Raw genomic sequence first — 19,106 nt, forward strand, 5'->3', positions numbered from 1 at the left:
TAGATAACCATGCTTATAGCTGTTCAGACACATATACACATGATCCCTGATTTCATGAAACTTACATTCTAAGGAAAATAAAGATGTTAAATAACTATGTCATCACAATACATATAATCATTTTAAAGCTGTCTAATATTTTAGAAATTCATAATCCAATTCAACCATGCCACTAAATAAACAAAATAAAATGCAATTAAAATCTCTCCTCTTAAAGGTAGAGATAAACTGAGAATTGACATCTCCCAAACCTTAGCTCAGGAGACAATGTTATAATTATATAACATTGTTATATACAATGTTAAAAATTATAAAGCAAACCAGAAGATTCTTAATACATTCTATAGTTTTCCAGCCTTTAACCTTAACTTCCCAACTTTGTCCTCTAAAGATTAGTGATGTTATTGAAACAAATGAGAGTTTATGACACATCCCTCCTCTGTATTTCAAGTTGTTCTAGAAATTTCTATACATTTTCCATTTCTTTTATTCTATGAGGAAAAATAGCATTTCTTTAAGGGTAATTCCTCCTCTTAAGAGGCTTGAGCCTACTTCTTCATATGTGTTCCTTGAAATTTCATATATAACTTCTCTACTATTCTATCATTCTTTCTGTCTTCTCTTCCCCCTTTAGAGAAAACACAGCTCTGGCACACTATCTTGGGTTTTGCTAAAGCTCTCACCAACATTCCAATAAATTATCTAGATATGATTTAGTACAGTCTTGAATAGTTTTCAAACATTAAACAAATGGTTGGAATCCTGCAGTTTTTCAGTATCAGAAGAAGGGCAATGCCCTATTAGCTCAACACTTTATAAATTCTCTTTCACTGAGATGCTTTTTATCATAACCTTAGCTTTTATTGAAAACCATTAACAAAAATAGCCATATGAAAATTTATTCTGCATTTGCTCTATAAAGGTGATAAGATCCATTATCTACTCTGTAGTTCAAATATTCTATATTAGGTACCATGTGAAAAATGTGTTAAAAAGCATGAATTCACTTTCTTTCTATTGAGAAAACTATGTTATTTCACTTTCTGAAAAAAGCTATACAATTTCTGGTAATATATTTCATATTTTGGCTGCTCAGATTCTAATCTGATATTGCATTATAGCAACAATCATAATCATATTGCTTAACATTTTGACCATATTTCTTTTTAGCTTTGTAAATAGTGAGTTTTATGTCTGTGAAACTTCTGGCTGGAAATAAAAATGGCCCTGGACCTTTGGAATGAAATCTTAACCTAAGATGATTTATCAATCTATTGACTGATAAATATTGATAGATGATAGGTAATTTTGTGAGACATTGTTTTATGTTGTAATTGAATCAAAGCAAATGAATATGAATGAAAGAATAATATATCTGGCCATGATTGCTTTGGAGCTACAGGACCCCAAGTGTAGCCACCTATACTACCTGATAGTCTGTGAGGAAGGGCATCTAAGACCAGACAGTGAATCAGGTCACAGGACTGCAGCACTTCCTGGAGGTATCTAAGATCTAGGGCTTCACTGTGGAGAGCATTTCAGATTTTCCCCCGAAGCCTTGGCCTTTTGGGGAACATCACCCAAGAACATTCCAGAAAAAGTAGGAGCCATATTAGGCTAGTGTGTGGGACCAGACTGCTAAAGGGATCCAAGTTTTATTGATTAAGAAAACAGTCCAGAAAAACAAATCTATTAATAACAACTCTGCTGGTGGTTAAAAGGACTTTGTAAAGAGCTGCTGTCATGGATGGTAGGTAAAGCTGCATTCCAGAAACAGACACTGCAAGATAACATTTCCAAGACCTAGCGGTCTTTGAGGGGAGTTCACATTCCATTTGTCTGGGCCTCTTGTGCATAAATGGAAACTGCCCAGGACTTCTGTCTTTACATGGAAGTCTTGACTCATTTTTCTAGCTTATTTTATCCATCTCTTGGTGGGATTCTCAAGTCAGCTCAGCCCCTGGACTTTAATTTGGTGCCCTTTGGTAGTTACCTTACCTGGAACTTTCCCTTCCAACTGCCTCACATTCTTCAGTTTGTACAAGAAGTACTTCCAACTTGTCTCCTTGGGTAGGAGTACAATGCCCAGACTCATACTGATTCATATATATATAGTTGAAACTGCCTAGTGTTGAAGTGGCTAAATAATGGGAGAGAGGAGGACTTTGAAGTTCCACAATGTAAAAAAAAAAAAATTATATATATATAAAATTATATAATATATAAATAAAATATAAATAAAATAAGTAAATATATAAATAAATATATAAATACATAAATAAAATATAAAAATTATACATATTATATATATAATTTTTTTTTTTTTTTTTTTTTACATTGTGGAACTTCAAAGTCCTCCTCTCTCCCATTATTTAGCCACTTCAACACTAGGCAGTTTCAACTATAGCCACTGGGTGACAAGAAGATGTAAGTCTTGCTAGCTCAGTATCTGGGACTTTTATCAGAGATTTTCTATAGAATATCTTTTCATATGAAGATGTGCAAAGCTGTTCCACCAGAGCTAATTGGTCTCTGACTTCAGTGTTTACCATTTTCAAATCTAGATCCATGCCCAATATGTACTTCCCTTCTCCTACAGTCCCAGGTCCCAGCTCTCTGTAGCCTCTTCCTATCTCACTATTTTTTATTTGAGCCCTGATTAATCTCCACATAAATCTTTCCAACAATCAGGGTCCCATGGAGCACTTACTGGCAGTACTGCCTAGAACTTCTAATATATTTTTTAAGTTGTTGTTTATGCCACTCAGGTCCACTGTGTTGAACAATGTAGACTCCTCAATTCATAATACTCATAAAATTGATCTCTGCAAAGCCCTGTTCGTAATAAATCTTCATAACAAATACTCACTTCAATAATCCAACCTTCCAGTCCTCCTGACTCATGCCTTAGTCACACTTGCTGTTAGACAGAGGCCCTTAAGTGCTCATATATTCTTCTTATAGATGATTTTAGAGTTTGCTATGTATATATTTTAAATTTACATAAATTATGATGCACTATAATTCTTACTCTGCCTATTATTTTCATTCAATAGAAAATGTTTTCAATATTGATCCATAACTATGTATGTTTTCATTTTTATTGATACACCTTTATTCGGCAGTATTTTATTATATACTAAAATTCTTCTTTATCTGCGTTTCTTTCCTAAAATTGCTCAGTTGCATTTTCCACTTGTTAAAAATTCTTACTAAGGTTTTGTGTGCTTTATTCATTTTTCCAAAGAATGAACTTTTAACTTCATGATTCTTGGTTGTATTTTTATCTTACATTTCATTAATTTCTATTATCTTTATTTTTTCTACTTTATTTTAGGTATTTTGAATAGTATAACTTATTAAATAGGACACTATTTCATTAAATTTTAGATTTTATTTTTTGAACATAAATATTTAATATCATCAATTTCTCTTTAAGTATACTAATTTAGCTACATCCCACAGATGTGATATATAGTATTTTTATTTTTGCATTATCTAAGTAATTGCAATTTATTAGGGTACAAATTAAATTACTTTTACATTTGTTATGGTACTATATGGTAAAAAAAGCTTTAGGCACACCCAAACTGGCTTCACTGTTTTATAACTCCTACTGCAAAATTGTACATATTACACTCCAATTATTGCTGAGGTTACAATAGACTAAAATTTTTAAAAGTATTTATATTATATAAAGAGTATAATAACAGAAATAATTCATTTGTGAGATTCATATAAAAATAATTATAAAATACTTTTCTAATCATTCCATCCTGCCTCAAATTAAGCAAATGTATAGTTTTAAGTACCATCAGTTTCTTAAACTAATAATAGATAAGATTCCTACTGAAGAGAGTCTACAAAGACTCAAGTTATTGGTGAGGTTTCAGGAATCTTGTTAGTTGATTTGCAAGTGGAATTAACTGAGAAGTAATTTCTATTTTCAAGATATGTTAATACGGAAAGTTTAATCCATTGGGTTCCATATATGCCCCTTAGAGAAAGGTGCAAAAAAAAGGTCTTTTATTGGTGAACTGTCCCCTTAGATCCACTATCACCCATAAATTTCAGATTAGAGGAAAAGCTGTATAAACCATAAATTGGTAGCTTAGTAGCATGGAGTAGAGGGAAAACAAAACACTTGCTTTCAGATGAATATCTTCTTTATACTTTGATTAAAGGGCTACACAGAGGATCATTCTTGCCTAGGTGGGCTTTAGAAAAACTGCTTGTAATGTGGTGATTCCTCAGTAGTTATTATCTAGTGATTAGGGCATTGTTATAAGTTCACCCCTCAACTTCCCTTGTTCAGTGCATCTGTACCTCTCTTCATTCAATTCTTTTTCTTGGGAAGTTATTTTCTCCTTGGGAATTGAGTTGGTCAATTCCTCAATTCCTCTAGGTTTTATTTTGACTCCAAACTCATTTATGTCTCATGACATTTCCTCTAGGCTAGTAGTTTCTAAAGATGACCTTCATTCTGCCTATTGCTTTTGAATATAAATAAACTTACATAAGGTTTTATATTTTTTATGAGTCATTTTAGCAAGAGTTTGGGCTAGTATATTTTTATATAAAATTTAAACCAAAATAAGAAACTCATAGGAAAAGCTGAATACAACAGTACACACCACTGACATCCGTTAAGAAGCCACAGGAGTTTGAAATCTAAGTTCATATCATTTAAGAGTATGGTTATCATCTTATGCAATTTCTTGTGGATCTCCCTGAAGGTCGACCATGATTTGCAGCCCCTTTGTACTGACAGAATCCACGGCAAAGGGCATTGTAACAACCTATAGCTCTATAAGCAACAAGAACCTGCATAAATATGCCAGCATTTCACCTGAAACCCAAACCTGATCCAAGAAACAGGACAGAATACAACAAGAGTAGGTATGGGAAAGGTGGATACAATCAGGGAGGAGCACTACCATATGTCCAGTGCTCCCTTATTCTCTCTCCCCCTACCTATGTCTCTCTCTCTCCCTGTGTCTCTCTTTCCCCATAAAACAATATAACTACAAATTTTTAATACAAGGAAATTTAGAGAGAACAAATAGCACACATACATCCACTACCCAGAATCAACAATTTTTAATATTTTGCATATTTTCTTTATCTTTCTCTCTCATTATACTTTGCTTTTATTTTTTCCTGCAACATTTCAAAATAAATTACACATGTTTTAACACTTTGGTATATCACTAAAAATAAAGACCATCTTTTCCATTACCTTATATATCATTATCACATTTAAAAAAAAATAAAAATTCTAGTGAATAACTTTGTCAAGGTGGCAGAATAGGAGTTTTCAGCACTCACTCATCAATTTAAATAATTATTCTCATGCTAAGGAACCCAGATGAAAAATTATAGCACCTGGATATAGCACAGAAATAAGAAAGAATGTATTGAAGAGAAGCCCCCAGTATCCCCAGGCTCTAGGCTAGCCACTGAGGATTCAGGCTCTAAGCCTACCTAATGCTCCAGACTTGTCTCAGTAATATGAGGGCCCCTACAATCTCAGGTTTCAGGCCTGTCCCAGTTCCATGCAGGTAAACCAGAAACACTAGAGGCTAGCACCCATAGATTCAGTCTCCAGACCAACCCTAGTGCCAGGCTAGTACCTATGAAGCCTAACTCCAGGTCACTACCTGTCGCTCTAGGTACCAGGCCAGCTTTTGCAGATACAAGCTCCATTTCTGCTCAGTGTCAGGCCACACCCTGTGGCCTCAGCCTCCAGCAGACCCAGCATCCAGGGACACACCAACACACCCAGGGCCCAGGCCTGCCACAATAGAGCCCATATTGAGATCAGTCCCTGTGACCCCAGGTTCCAGGCCTGACTTAGTGTCCCCAGGCTTTGGGCCATCTCTCACAAGCCTAGTCTATGAGCAGACCCACACAAACTCAACCTGAAGACCCACCCTCATAGCCAACCAGGCCAACACCTTCAGAATGAGTCTCTGGGCTGGGTTCTGTGGCCCCAGGTCCAAGTGGAACCTAAAGTATAAGACCAACACTGTGGACCTAGGTACCAGATATGTCCACCTGGTGACCCAGGAACCATAATTATCATACATAAGGACTCCAGCAAGTTTGCTCATGAATGATGCCAGATGGCCTGTGCAGAATTTCTGGATAGGCTGACAGCTGAATGGCTCTCCCTGCTGAAGCCAATCTGTGAAGACAGAAATAGGTGACTAATTCTTCAAATGCACAGACATCAATGCATAGCCACAAGGACCAATCAGGGAAACATGACCCCACCAAAGAAACAAAATAAAGCACTAGTAAGCAGCCCTATAAAAATGAAGATTTTTCTAAGCAGAAAACTTACAGGCCAGGAGAAAGGGGAGTAATGTATTAAGAAGTGCTGAAAGACAGAAAAAAATCTGTCAGTCAAAAATATTATATTTGAAAGGCTGTCCTTCAGAAATTAAGAGGACATAAGGCCTTTCCCAGAAACCTGAAATCCTCTGGGAAGCCATAACTGCTAGACCTACCTAATTCTTCAATGCACAGATGTTGCCACATGCCTATAAAAACCAGAAACATTCAGGGAACCACATAACCTCACCAAAGAGACAAAACAAAGTGTCAGAGATTGACCCTGAAAAAAATGGATATGTATTATCTCTCAGACAACAATTCAAAATGGCTGTTAAGAAAACTCACAAACTTAAAGAAAATACAGAAACATAATTAAGTAATTCATCAGAGAAAATTAACAGAGAAATTAAAATAATTAAAAAAAAATCAAACAGAAATCCTGGAGCTGAAAACCACAATGAACCAAAAGAAAAATGCAATAGAGGGCATGAATAGCAGAATTTATCAAGCAAAAAAATGAATTAGTCAAAGACAGGGTATTTGGAAATACACAGTGGGAGGAGAAAAAAGAATGAAAAGGAATAAAGAAAGCCTAAAGAAAATATGGAACAGAATAAAAATCATAAAAATTTGAATTATTTGGGTTCAAAAATATTTGAGAGTGTCAAAGGAATAGAAAGCTTATTCAATTAGATAATACCTGATAAAACATCCCAAACCTAGAGAAGGATGCCAATATCCAGGTACAGGAAGGTCAAAAGTTTCCAATCAGTTTCAATGTAAATAATTCTAACCCCAAGACATATTGTAATCAACTCCTCAAAAATCAAAGACAAACAGAATATTCTGAAAAAAGCAAGAGAAAAGAAGCAAATAACTTATAAGAAAATTCTAATTTTCTAGGCGGAAAACTTCTCATTAGAAACAGTACTAGCCAGTAGGAAGTGAAATGACACATTCAAAGTAATGAAGAAAAAAACTTGCCAAATAAGAATACTGTACCCAGTAAATCAGTCATTCAGAAACTAAGGAGAAAGACTTCCTCATGCAAACAGAAGCTAAGAAAATGTATCACCACAGAGCTCACAAAATATGCTAAAAGGAGTTCTTCAAACTAAATGAGAGATGTTAATGTACAACAAGAAAATATCTAAAGGTATATCTTAGGATCTTACATTGAAGAAAAAAAAAGAAAATATCTAAAGGTATAAAACTCACTAAGTATACAGACAAACCCAGTATATCCTAATGCTGTAAATGTAGCACATAAACTACTTATATCTTTACTATGAAGACTAAAAGAAAAAAATGTTAAAAATACTAACTGTATTAATGTGTTAACAGATAGGCAATATACAAAAATATAAAATGAGATATAAAAAATTCCAAATGCGTATGAGGGAATAGAGGCGTTTTTTTGTTTGTTTGTTTCTTATCCTATCCTTATAATCAAAATTAAGTTATAACCAGCCTAAAATAACTTGTTATAACTACAAGATGATTTTTATAAGCCTCATGGTAATCATAAAGCAAAAACCTATAAGAGACGAACCAAAAATAAAAGGGAATTAAACACACTACTAGAGAAAACCACTTAACTACAAAGGATAACAGCAAGAGGAAGGAAGGAAGAAAGAAAAAAATCTATAAAAAACCCTAGAAAGCAAATAACAAAATAGCAGTAAGAACTTATTTATATTTATACCTTAAAAATAAATGGATTAAATTTTCCAATTGAAAGACACTAACAGAATGGATTTTATAAAGACCCAATTATATGCTGCTTACAAGAAACTCACTGTACTTTGCATGTGTATATGCCTATGTGGATACCTCTCTGCCACCCTGAAATGAAGCATTGCTACTATCTCCAGTATGATCACTAGTGGTTTTTCCTATTTCCACAAGTAGTAGCTACTCCTTTGTCTTCTGGTGCTCCATATTGACTTTGAATGCTCCAAAATGTATGTAGATGGGATTACATATACAATTTGTGCTCTTTTGTATGTATACTCTTTAAGTAAATGTTATTTCCACCAGATTTGTTAATATTCTGTGTCACTTGATTCATTATTTTTGGTTGCTAGGTAGTATTTCCTTGTGTATTACACATTTTTTATATATTTAGTAGATTGATATTTGGATTCTTTCCAGTTTCTGGATATTGTCAATAAAGCTGCTATGGAAATTCTTGTTAAAATTTTTTAAAAGGATATGATGTTATATGTTCATAACATCAACATAAAAAGTACAGAAATAGGAGAATATTGAGCAGAAAATAACAAGTAGAGAGGGGTAAAACCCATTCATGGAATATTGTCATTTCATTCAATATTTTTTCCTTAAAAAATTGATGAGAAAGAAAATTCCCTGCTAAGCGTCTGTCTATGGTGTTTTCCCTCGGTACTTTGGTTTATTCTTTTATCCCAAAGACGTATCCATTAGGGGATCTGGTGTGTCTAAATTGTCCCAGTATAAGTGTGTGTGTGTGTGTGTGTGTGTGTGTGTGTATGCGTGCAGCCTGGCATGAATTGTGTACTGTCCAGGGTGGGTTCCTGCCTCACGTTCTGAGCAGCTGAGAGAAGTTCCAGCAATCCTGAACTGGAATAAGTGGGTAAAGACTATCTTACTTGTATTTATTAATCTTTCTTAAATGTATGCATAGTTCACATTTATTTCTATGTTTACTATTATAAGTGTTTTGGGTCTTTATTTATAAATTTGGTGATGTTTTTGTGACCATATATGTGGTACAGGAACTGTTAGGAACAGGTACAGTTTGGCAGCACTAACCACCAGAAAAGAGGAGGGGGGCAAAAATGAGGAGACAAGTGAATATTTAGAACCTAACCTACAACAAAAGGAACTTGAGGTTAGGGACTCTTCCCAGCCAGGAGCATGCACAGAAACTAGAAGCGCATGTCTAAAACTGACCTTTTCCCCATTAACATATATTAGCATAGTAAAAATCACACTTATCAGCACCATGATAGTTTCCAAATGTCATGGCAACCCCTAGAAGTTACCCTATAAGGTTAAAATTAGGGAGGGCCCTTAGTTCTAAGAATCCTTTTCCTAAGAAAGTAAAGAATATTCCACCCACATTTATCATAACACAAGGCATAGACATAAAAGAAAAAGTGTGGTAAAACCTCAAGGTTTTCTCCACTCATAGAGATAGACATGTTTCCCCTTAGAAAACATTATTTGGCTTTCTATTCCTGTGCAAAAATAGCCTGCAATAAAATCTACTTCTGTGAGTTGCTCATCTCTGTCATCACTCCTTCGCACCTGCGAGCTTGTGATTCTTCCAAGCCAGGAGCCAGAGAACTGGGGCAACAGCCCTCAAAAAAACAACCCTGACAGGAACGTAACTCATGTTTATATCAATTAGCCTGAGGTAGAATGGGTTTTTCAGTATGTTGGTGGGCTTAAATGTTCAGTTTCCAAGAAGCTATTGATAATATTAAGTGAAGAGTTACTGTATTATTAAAAGCAAGAATTAAGATAGTATGAATAGGCCAGGCATGATGGCTCAGACTTGTAATCCTAGGACCCTAGGAGGCCAAGGTGGGAGGACTGCTTGATCTCAGGAGTTAAAAAACAGTCTGAGCTAGAGCAAGACCCTATCAGGTGTCATAGCGTGTGCCTGTAGTCCTAAGTACTCAGGAGGCTGAGGCAAGAGGATCACTTGAGTCCAGGAGTTTGAAGTTTCAGTGAGCTAAGATGACACTACTACACTCTTCTCAGGGCAACAGAGTGAGACTCTCTCAAAAGATAGTATGAATATTTTTTTATTTTTTGTCTCCCCTAATATATTTTAAGACCCAATAAAACTTAAGGTGGCATGTTTGTTGTGCACTGTTGCATCAGTGCCTAAAACAATGCCTGTCTCATGAGATATTCCATAAATTTTATGTGTGAATGAATAAATGAGGAAGAGTGCTTAACAATGTCAAATATTATAGAACATTTTATTTAGACGAATAGAACAAAGAATCACTTAAACTTAATAATCAACAATGTTTTATTTTACTAAAAGAGAATATTAATAAGTAGGATGTAAAACTCAAAAAATCTTAACTTTTCATAATAACACTAGCTGACAAATTATTCTCCCAAAGTTTAAAACACAAAGGGATGGTGAATGAAGTACTGAGAACAACAAGTTGCCATGGTATCATCAAGTTGTTGGAAGACATTAAAAAGGCAAAATGAATTCTGGCCCTGAGAGCAAGGGAAGTCTCAAATAACTAGAAAATTCAGTGGCTAATCTGAGAACAGCAGACAAAAGCGGTAAGAAAATTCACAGGTGAGTGCAAGGGAACTGTGGTAAGATCAAGGGGTGCTGGGGAAGTCTGGTTCCTATGAATTGTCAAAATTAACCAAATTTAAAAATCAAACTCATAGAAACAGAGAGCAAAATAGTCATCATCAAAGACTTGGAATGGAGGGATCAGGGACACAGTCAAAGGACACAGAATTTCAGTTAAGAGAAGTATGTTCTAGAGATCTATTGTATACCATGGTAACTACATTTAATAACAAAATTTTATATATCATATACTTGAAAATGGCTTTCAGTAGATCTTAAGCTTTCTCTACACACACACACACACACACACACACACACACACACACACACACACACACACAGGTAATGCATATGCTACATAACTTGAGTTAGCCAGTCCCCAAATGTATACATATAACATAATGCTGTATATAACAAATATATACAATGTTTTTGCTAATTTAAAAAAAACTAACCAAATTAATCTCTTCTGAACAAAGTCCTCACTGAAGAGATTTTGTTGGGAATGGAATACAAACTGAAAAAGACAGGAACACTAAGTTAAAAAAAAAAAAGCAACAGGTGAAATCATGCAAATTAAATGAGAAAATTTAGAATATGGAACGTACATGACAGGCAATCTGAGTTCTTCAGCAAATAAGTTGTAAGAAAAACACAAAGAACCGTAGGGAACTCAAAAACTTAAAAGATATTTCTTAAGAACTGTTTTAATTAAATATAAACATATGCTTATAATAGCCACTAAGGAATCCAGAAGAGCTTTTCTATTGATATGAAAAAGAAGTTTACTCTATGTAATTTTCCATCTGACTTCTCATTTTCCATATGATTTGCTTTGCTGAACTTCTTTCAGTTCTTAGAGGTATGTGCTGTTTCCTCCATCAGAACCAGTCAGCAATTGTACTAAATCTTATCCTTCTGATTTTACCTTTTCACTTATTCAAAATCCCAAGCATGATCAGCACCTTGTCATATATATCTGTTTTAAAGTTCCCCTTCATGTCATGTGTCAAAATAAAATTATTTATATCATCTGTCGTAGTAGGTCATCTCTGTTGGATCCAGAAGGGGAATGAGTATATCATTCTTATTTATTGCTGTATCCTCACTGCCATGATCGTACCCAGCATGTAATATATCTTTAGTAACTATTTGATCAGTAAATGAATGACTAAATGAGTCAGAGATAATAGATATGTAAATTACAGCAATTAGTTTATTTGTGTGTCATATATGCCCATTTCTGTCAACTAAGTTAGATCCATTTCTTGCTTCTTTATACATATTCTCATTTAGTACCCCCCCCCATGGCCACACCTATGTACCTTTATTGCCCTGCCTTGGTCCTTAATATCTTTAACTTCACAAAGGGCCATCTCACTTGATGGGTACTGAGGCTTACTCTGATTTCAGGTGAGGCTTTGGAAGCTTGAGCCCAGAAATACCATATTAGCACCTAGAAACGCAACTCCAACTGTTCTCTGTATTTTTTGGCAGTTATTCAATGTTATAGTTACATTAAGAACTCTGTAATAGTGTTTTTTTAAAGAAAGAATTTTTAAATGTTAAAGAATTATCTTAAAATATGCTTATAAAAGCTTATGTCACAACTGAGGCTCAATTAAGCTGGGATGCCCCAAGGAAAGCTGTAGACTATTACTGAAGATGCCTGACAAACATGAGAATATCTAGGCAGCAAACAACATAAGGAAGCCCAGACATTGACATGGTGCATCAGAAAAGTATTATAGTGGCAGAGAAAAGTCATGGCATATCATAGACTACAAAATAAAGAGGTTGAAGAAGTAGAATTGGCTGAAATTAAGAAAATGAAGCCAAAATCAAGTGGTAGAAACATGTCAAACAGAAAAGTAAGAACAAGGGAACTGTGAGTAGAACCTGCCTGGGAGTTGAGGGCTGGTCACAAGACACAAAACATTTATGTGAGCAAGGATTCAAGAATCTAATGAAGAATTAATGTGGACAGTAATGAGGAAAGCTATTATGTGGTTGCACATATTAAATAGAATTCATCTCAAAATGAGCCTAGACTTGAATTCAAAAGATAGTCATAAAACTAATGATTATGAATAGTATAAACTAGAAAATGTGCTGAAATATACATTCTAAGATTCATTGTACTAATAGTCACACATACACATCTGTATTTGTAACTTTAGTATTAAATATCTATCCTGAAGATTCAGTAATTTGTTAGGTATATATTTGTTTCTGCTCTATTGGAGGGTTAAATACAGTACAGTATATATAGGTCACTGTGAAAACAGAAAAAAACAGAAAGGAAAGTCAGTAGTAATGATAACAAAGGGCTTTCTGGAAGCGGCAACATTTAAGAGAATTATAAAGATAGTTTTAAAGAAATTTAATTATCATATCACTAATTGATACTATTAGAGTATCTAATGCCAGTAACAATGCAAAGGATCTGAACAACATAATAAACTTGAGCTAATGGAAGAGTAGAGAAAAACTGCCCAACAAATACAAAATACATATTCATTTTAATCAATTTAAATGTCAACAAATCCCAAAGGATTAAATTAAGAATGTTATTTTACTACAAACCAATTGAGACATCCACAACTAAACATGGCTTGATGAATTTCAACTTTAATCCATGATCCAAACAATTCTTATCAAACTAGGAAGTCAAGAAAACATTATTCAGATGAGGTATGCTTACACAGAATAAACACAAACACCATAATTAATGTGAACTATCAAAGCTTTTTCTTTGATATTAATAACAAGTCAAAAGTATATCTTTTCACCAATTCTATTCAACGTTATACTGGAGATTCTACTCAGTAAGGGGAGAAAAGAAACGTAAGCTTAGCATAGGAGTTGAAAAGGGAAAAAAGAGAAAAAAAACTATCCTTTCTGTTAAGTCACAGGTATGATTGGTATAGAAAATCTGAAAGTATTGATACATTATTTCAATTAATATGAGTTTACCAATATTGCTGCATATAAAATTAATTGATATATAAAGTGCTTTTCTATGTATCAAAAACAGAGAAAATTAAATGTAAAATTTAGCATTTATAATATCAAAATATTAAATGGTATATAAGAATAAAGTTATCTGGCAGTGAGCTTGGGGTATCTCTCTGTTCATCTTTAAGGAACATGGAAGGCTGATCATGACCTTTACTCAAAATAAGGATGAGAAGGTCTAGTTAGTGATTTATAATATGCTATCTAAAGGTGAAATTCCTCTGAAGGTATCTTGCACTTGTTTATAGGCATTGTTCAGGAATGCATGGATTGATGGTCTTCAGTTAGCTTCACCATTTACACAGCCTGCTTTTAACTATGCAAGTGGCAGGTTATAAAAGATTCCTTAATAAACTTGTGCCTCGTCTTCCCTGGAACTAAGATAGCTCACACTTAACTTAGTGGCTCATAATTCAAAAAAGAAATACGTTTTGTGCTGATAGGGCCCTGAGGGTTGTGTCTGGAAGTCTGGACTCCTCAATGATTATAAATGTTTTCATTATCTATCTATACTGTATCATTAGCTATGTATTAAAGTCTTATGTGAGTATATTCTGCATTTTCATGAGTCTTTTCAATCAAGTGATTCTGTGTAATTGTTATACTTAGTAACAAATATAAAAGTTAATATATGCCAGGTTTCTACAAAGACAATTATAAACCATGTTAAAGAAAAATAAAACAAACATAAATATAGAGAAATACATGTTTTTTGATCAAAAGTCTTGATATTGTCAGGATGCTAATTCTTCTCTAACTTATCTAAAGTTTTAATGCAGTTCCTATCAGAATCAAAATAAGCACTTTACTTCTGCCTAAGATATGTTACAGGGACATGATTTATTCTTATACAACCAATAATAAAATTCCAAAGTATGAAACCAAAGAAAACATATGAAACAATGATTTATAAATGAAGAGGTGGTACGGGGATGTGATCGCTAAGAGAAAGGAAACAAGGCAGAGCCACAGATTCCTGCTTCTCTATAGCACAAGAAAATAGAATACAAGAAGAGCCTAGTGGTCTCCTTTATTTGAAGAAGCAGACATTGAATTTTAGGAATTCAAAGATAGCTAAAACTTGCAGGGCATATTACCAGAGAGAAGAGGGGCACATATACGCATACAGAGACAGGAGAGGGCAGAGAGAGAGAGGGCAGGAAGGCATTTTTGTAGATCACCATAATAAAGTTTCCCTCACGTATTTGGGTGGAAATGATTCTGCACATATGTGCAAGGAGAATATTCTAGGCTGGAAATGAAACCATTGAAAAGTAGTAGATCAAACAATTCCCAGAGCCTATTCAGAGCTAAGAACTATTGATGTTCCTCCAGAGTGGAAAAAATTCATAATACAAAGAGCATCAGTTAGAATCCTTAGAAGGTTATCGCCTCAGCAATGGCCTTAAATTAGCTCTACACCCAACAGCTGCCCTGGTACCACCCTAACCAATCTGCAAAACGAACTTTCAAAGTACTCTATTGTTTCCAAGTAAATTAACTGTGCCTGAACAAAATTCAACACAATTACAAGAGTGTGATAAAAGGCAGAAACCAACCATGAAAACTTTCAAAGTTTGTCATCTAGTTAAATTTTGAATCCAAAATATGACCCATAACTAGAAAACAAACCCATCAACAGAAACAGATCTAGAAATTACAAAAAAAAACTTGATGTAGAACCAAAATAAAAAAATATACTATCAAAGCACAGAGAGATGAAAAATAAGACCGATGAAGTACACAGGAACAAAGAACAAATAATGAGACACTTCTCCTAGGCAGTACACAAGCAAAAATTAAGTGAAGTGTCTTGTTTAAAAAACTGAAGGGGGCCGGGGTGGGGCTGTGGCTCAGACACTCCAGGCCAGTAGGCGGCGCCCCTTCCCCTGGCGCTGGGGGCCTGGGCCTCCTCCCGCCGAGCACGTCTCAGTCCCGCGACTCCGCCCCTTGCTCGCTCGCTGGCTCCTCCCCGCAGCGCCGGCTGAGCCAGCTTCCCCTCAGTCTCTCAAGAGTATCGAGCAGCCCTGTTGTATTTCCCGAGCTCCATTGCGAAAGCCGAGGCTCGCCATATTGTGGGGCGCAGGCGGCCGTGGCAGCTGATCTCCCGGGCTGGGGCAGGGGCCGCTATGGCTCAGGCTGCTCAGACAAATGGAACTCAGCCATTAAGCAAAACGTGGGAACTCAGCTTATATGAATTACAACGAACACCTCAGGAGGCCATCACAGATGGCTTGGAAATCGTGGTTTCGCCTCGCAGCCTACACAGCGAATTAATGTGCCCAATTTGTTTGGGTAGGTTGAAAAATACCATGACTACAAAGGAGTGTTTACATCGTTTTTGTGCAGACTGCATCATCGCAGCCCTTAGAAGTGGGAACAAAGAATGTCCTACCTGTCGGAAAAAGCTAGTTTCCCAAAGGTCGTCGCTAAGGCCAGACCCAAACTTCGATGCGCTCATCAGCAAAATTTATCCCCATCATGGCGAGCATGAATCTCAAGAGAGAGTACTAGCCAGGATCAACAAGCGCAATAATCGGCAAGCGCCCCGTCACGGCACCGAGGAAGGACTGAAGACACAGGCTAGGAACAGATTACAGCGAGGCAAGAAACAACAGATTGAAAATGGGAGTGGAGCAGAAGGTACTGGTGACAGTTCGCACTGTAGTAATGCATCCGCACACAGCAATCAGGAAGCAGGCCCTAGTAACAAACGGGCCAAAACATCTGATGATTCTGCGCTTGAACTTGATAACAATGCGGCGGCGGTGGCAATTGATCCGGTAATGGACGGTGCTAGTGACATTGAATTAGTGTTCAGGCCTCATCCCACACTTACGGAAAAAGACAACAGAGCACAGAAAAGATACATAAAGACTTCAGGTAACACCACCGTTGATCACTTATCCAAGTATCTGGCTGTGAGGTTAGCTTTATAGAAGAACTTTGAAGCAAAGGCGAATCAAACCAGATGAGACTTGATACAGCCAGTGAGAAGCAATATACCATTTCTATAGCAACAGCCAGTGGTCAGTTCACAGTATTAAATGGCACTTTTTCTTTGGAATTGGTCAGTGAGAAATACTGGAAAGTAAACAAACTCATGGAACTTTATTACGCACGCACAAAGGAGCACAAATGAGCTTTTACAAACCAATTCTAAGACTGAACTTTTTTTAATAGCTTATTTATTTAAAGATGTACTGTCATGACTTTTATGGACAGATCCTGGATATGTTGTTCAGTTTTCTTTCGAAGCCAGACTCGTTTACACTATTCAAATCTTTTCCCCTTAATTTAAGATATCCTTTATGGAAGGGACTGCAGTTATTCAGTACTTTTGTTTCTTTAAAAAATACTGTGTAAGTTGTGTGTTTTCACAAAGTGTGGTTCCATTTGGAGCACTATTTGGATCCAGGAATTTCTCATAGTTCTGTATTCTTAAATAAAGATTCTGTTGGCCATCGTTTTCCCTCTTCCCTCAAAAGTTTTTTAGGCCTACAGAATGTTAAACAATATGTATTCTGACTTTTTTCTTCCCGGAGTCATGTATATTTATAGTTTTCTATATAAACTCTAGTATCTTCATGAAGACCAAGGCTCAAGTTTACTGTGCTTAAAAACAATTCTCATAGGATTGTTCTTTTCATGGTATTTTCTTTCATAATATCTCATTTTAAAAAGAAGTTCTTTATGAACTTAGAAATAAAATAAAATAAAAAACTGAAGGAAAAAGAAAATAAATAGATTAGAACTATTGCCGCATGAAAGTATTATTTAAAATCAAAAGCAAAATAAAGATGCTTTGAAACAGAAACAATATGACATTACATTCTACCAGATGATCTGCACTATAACAAACGTCAAAGGACATTATTATAAAAATATAATAAAAATGGAATCAGATGGAAAATTGGATCATGTTAAGGAATGAAGAGTGACAGAAAAGATAAATCAGTGGGTTAGTGTATAATTTGATTCTCAATTGTAAAATATTTTTTAAAAATTGGGAGACTTCTGATTATGGCAATTTAAAAGAGTTGATAATTCTGCCAAAATAAGTGTAAATAACTAAGTATAAAATAAGCATAACATGAGTATAAAATAAGTATGAAAATAAATTATATATTTCATTTATTTACTATCAGAAATGGCATAGAGAAAACAATTTGAAATAACTGGTATTACTAGAAAAAAAGATAGTTTATTATAAAGAAAGTGTCACTGCATTAGGAAACTAAATACATATAAAATATATGTATGTTTTAACATACATGTATATTTACATATTTATATATTTATATATTTTATATATATAGATATATTTTATGTATTATACATATTTACATATGTTTATATATCTATGCATATATTTATAATATAGCAACAAATTATAGAATATATAAAGAAAAAAATAACATAATTGAAATAGAAATAGAAATAAGAGAAATAGAAAATTTAAAAATTATAGTTTTCAAATTTAAATACTCAATAATTTATAGAACCAGACAGAAAATAAGCTAGAATATAGAAGACTTCAACAATACTATTAGCAAAATTAACTGACATATAGAATGGGTCTACTTAACATTAGCAGAATACACATCTTTTTCAAGCACACATAGAACATTGAGAATGACAGTACGATAGACCATAAAACCAATCTCAAAATGGATTTCCCTGATGATTTCTAATTTTGTGCATTTTTTGTACATATTGGCCATTTGTATTTCTTCTTTGGAGAAATATCTTCTCTGGTTCTTTGTCAATTTTTAAATGAGATTATTTGTTTTATTGCTAATTGGGTTGAGTCACTGATATATTATGCATGTTATCCTTTAATCAAATGTATTGTTGGCACATATTTTCTCCCATTCCATAGGCTGTCTCTTTATTGTTTTATTTGCTGTGCCTAAACTTTTTGGATATCACCTCATGCCTGTTAGAATGGCTGTTATCAAAAAGACAAACTATAAAAAATGTTGGTGAGGTTGTGGAGAAAAGAGAACACTTGCACACTGATGGTGAGAATGTAAATTAGTACAGCTGTTAAGAAAAACAATTTGGAGTTCCTCAAAAAATTAAAACTTGAATTACCATGCAAGGTAATTACCTAGCAATCCCACTATATTCAATGTGACATTATTCATAATAGGCAAGAAATGGGAAGCAAGTGAAGTATTCATAAATGAAGAAATGGATGTTGTTCATATACATAATTGAATAATATTTAGCCTTAAAAAGAAGGAAATCCTGTCATTTGCAACAACATAGATAAACCTGGATGACATTATGCTAAGTGACATAAGTTGGGCACATAAAGACAAATACCACATGATCTCACTTATATGTAGAATCTAAAAAGTTAAGCTCACAGAAGCAAAGAGTAGAATGGTAGTTAGCAGAGGCTGTGGTTGGATAGGGATTGGGGTGG

At 34.7% G+C, this 19,106-nt stretch overlaps 1 pseudogene; it reads left to right on the top strand.

Moving 5' to 3' along the window:
- Positions 1-15,801: 15,801 nt before the first annotated feature.
- On the top strand, positions 15,802-16,814 carry LOC105869158 (E3 ubiquitin-protein ligase RING2 pseudogene; annotated as a pseudogene).
- Positions 16,815-19,106: the final 2,292 nt, after the last annotated feature.

The sequence above is a fragment of the Microcebus murinus genome, chromosome 4 (assembly GCF_040939455.1).
Source record: "Microcebus murinus isolate Inina chromosome 4, M.murinus_Inina_mat1.0, whole genome shotgun sequence".
NCBI lineage: Eukaryota > Metazoa > Chordata > Mammalia > Primates > Cheirogaleidae > Microcebus > Microcebus murinus.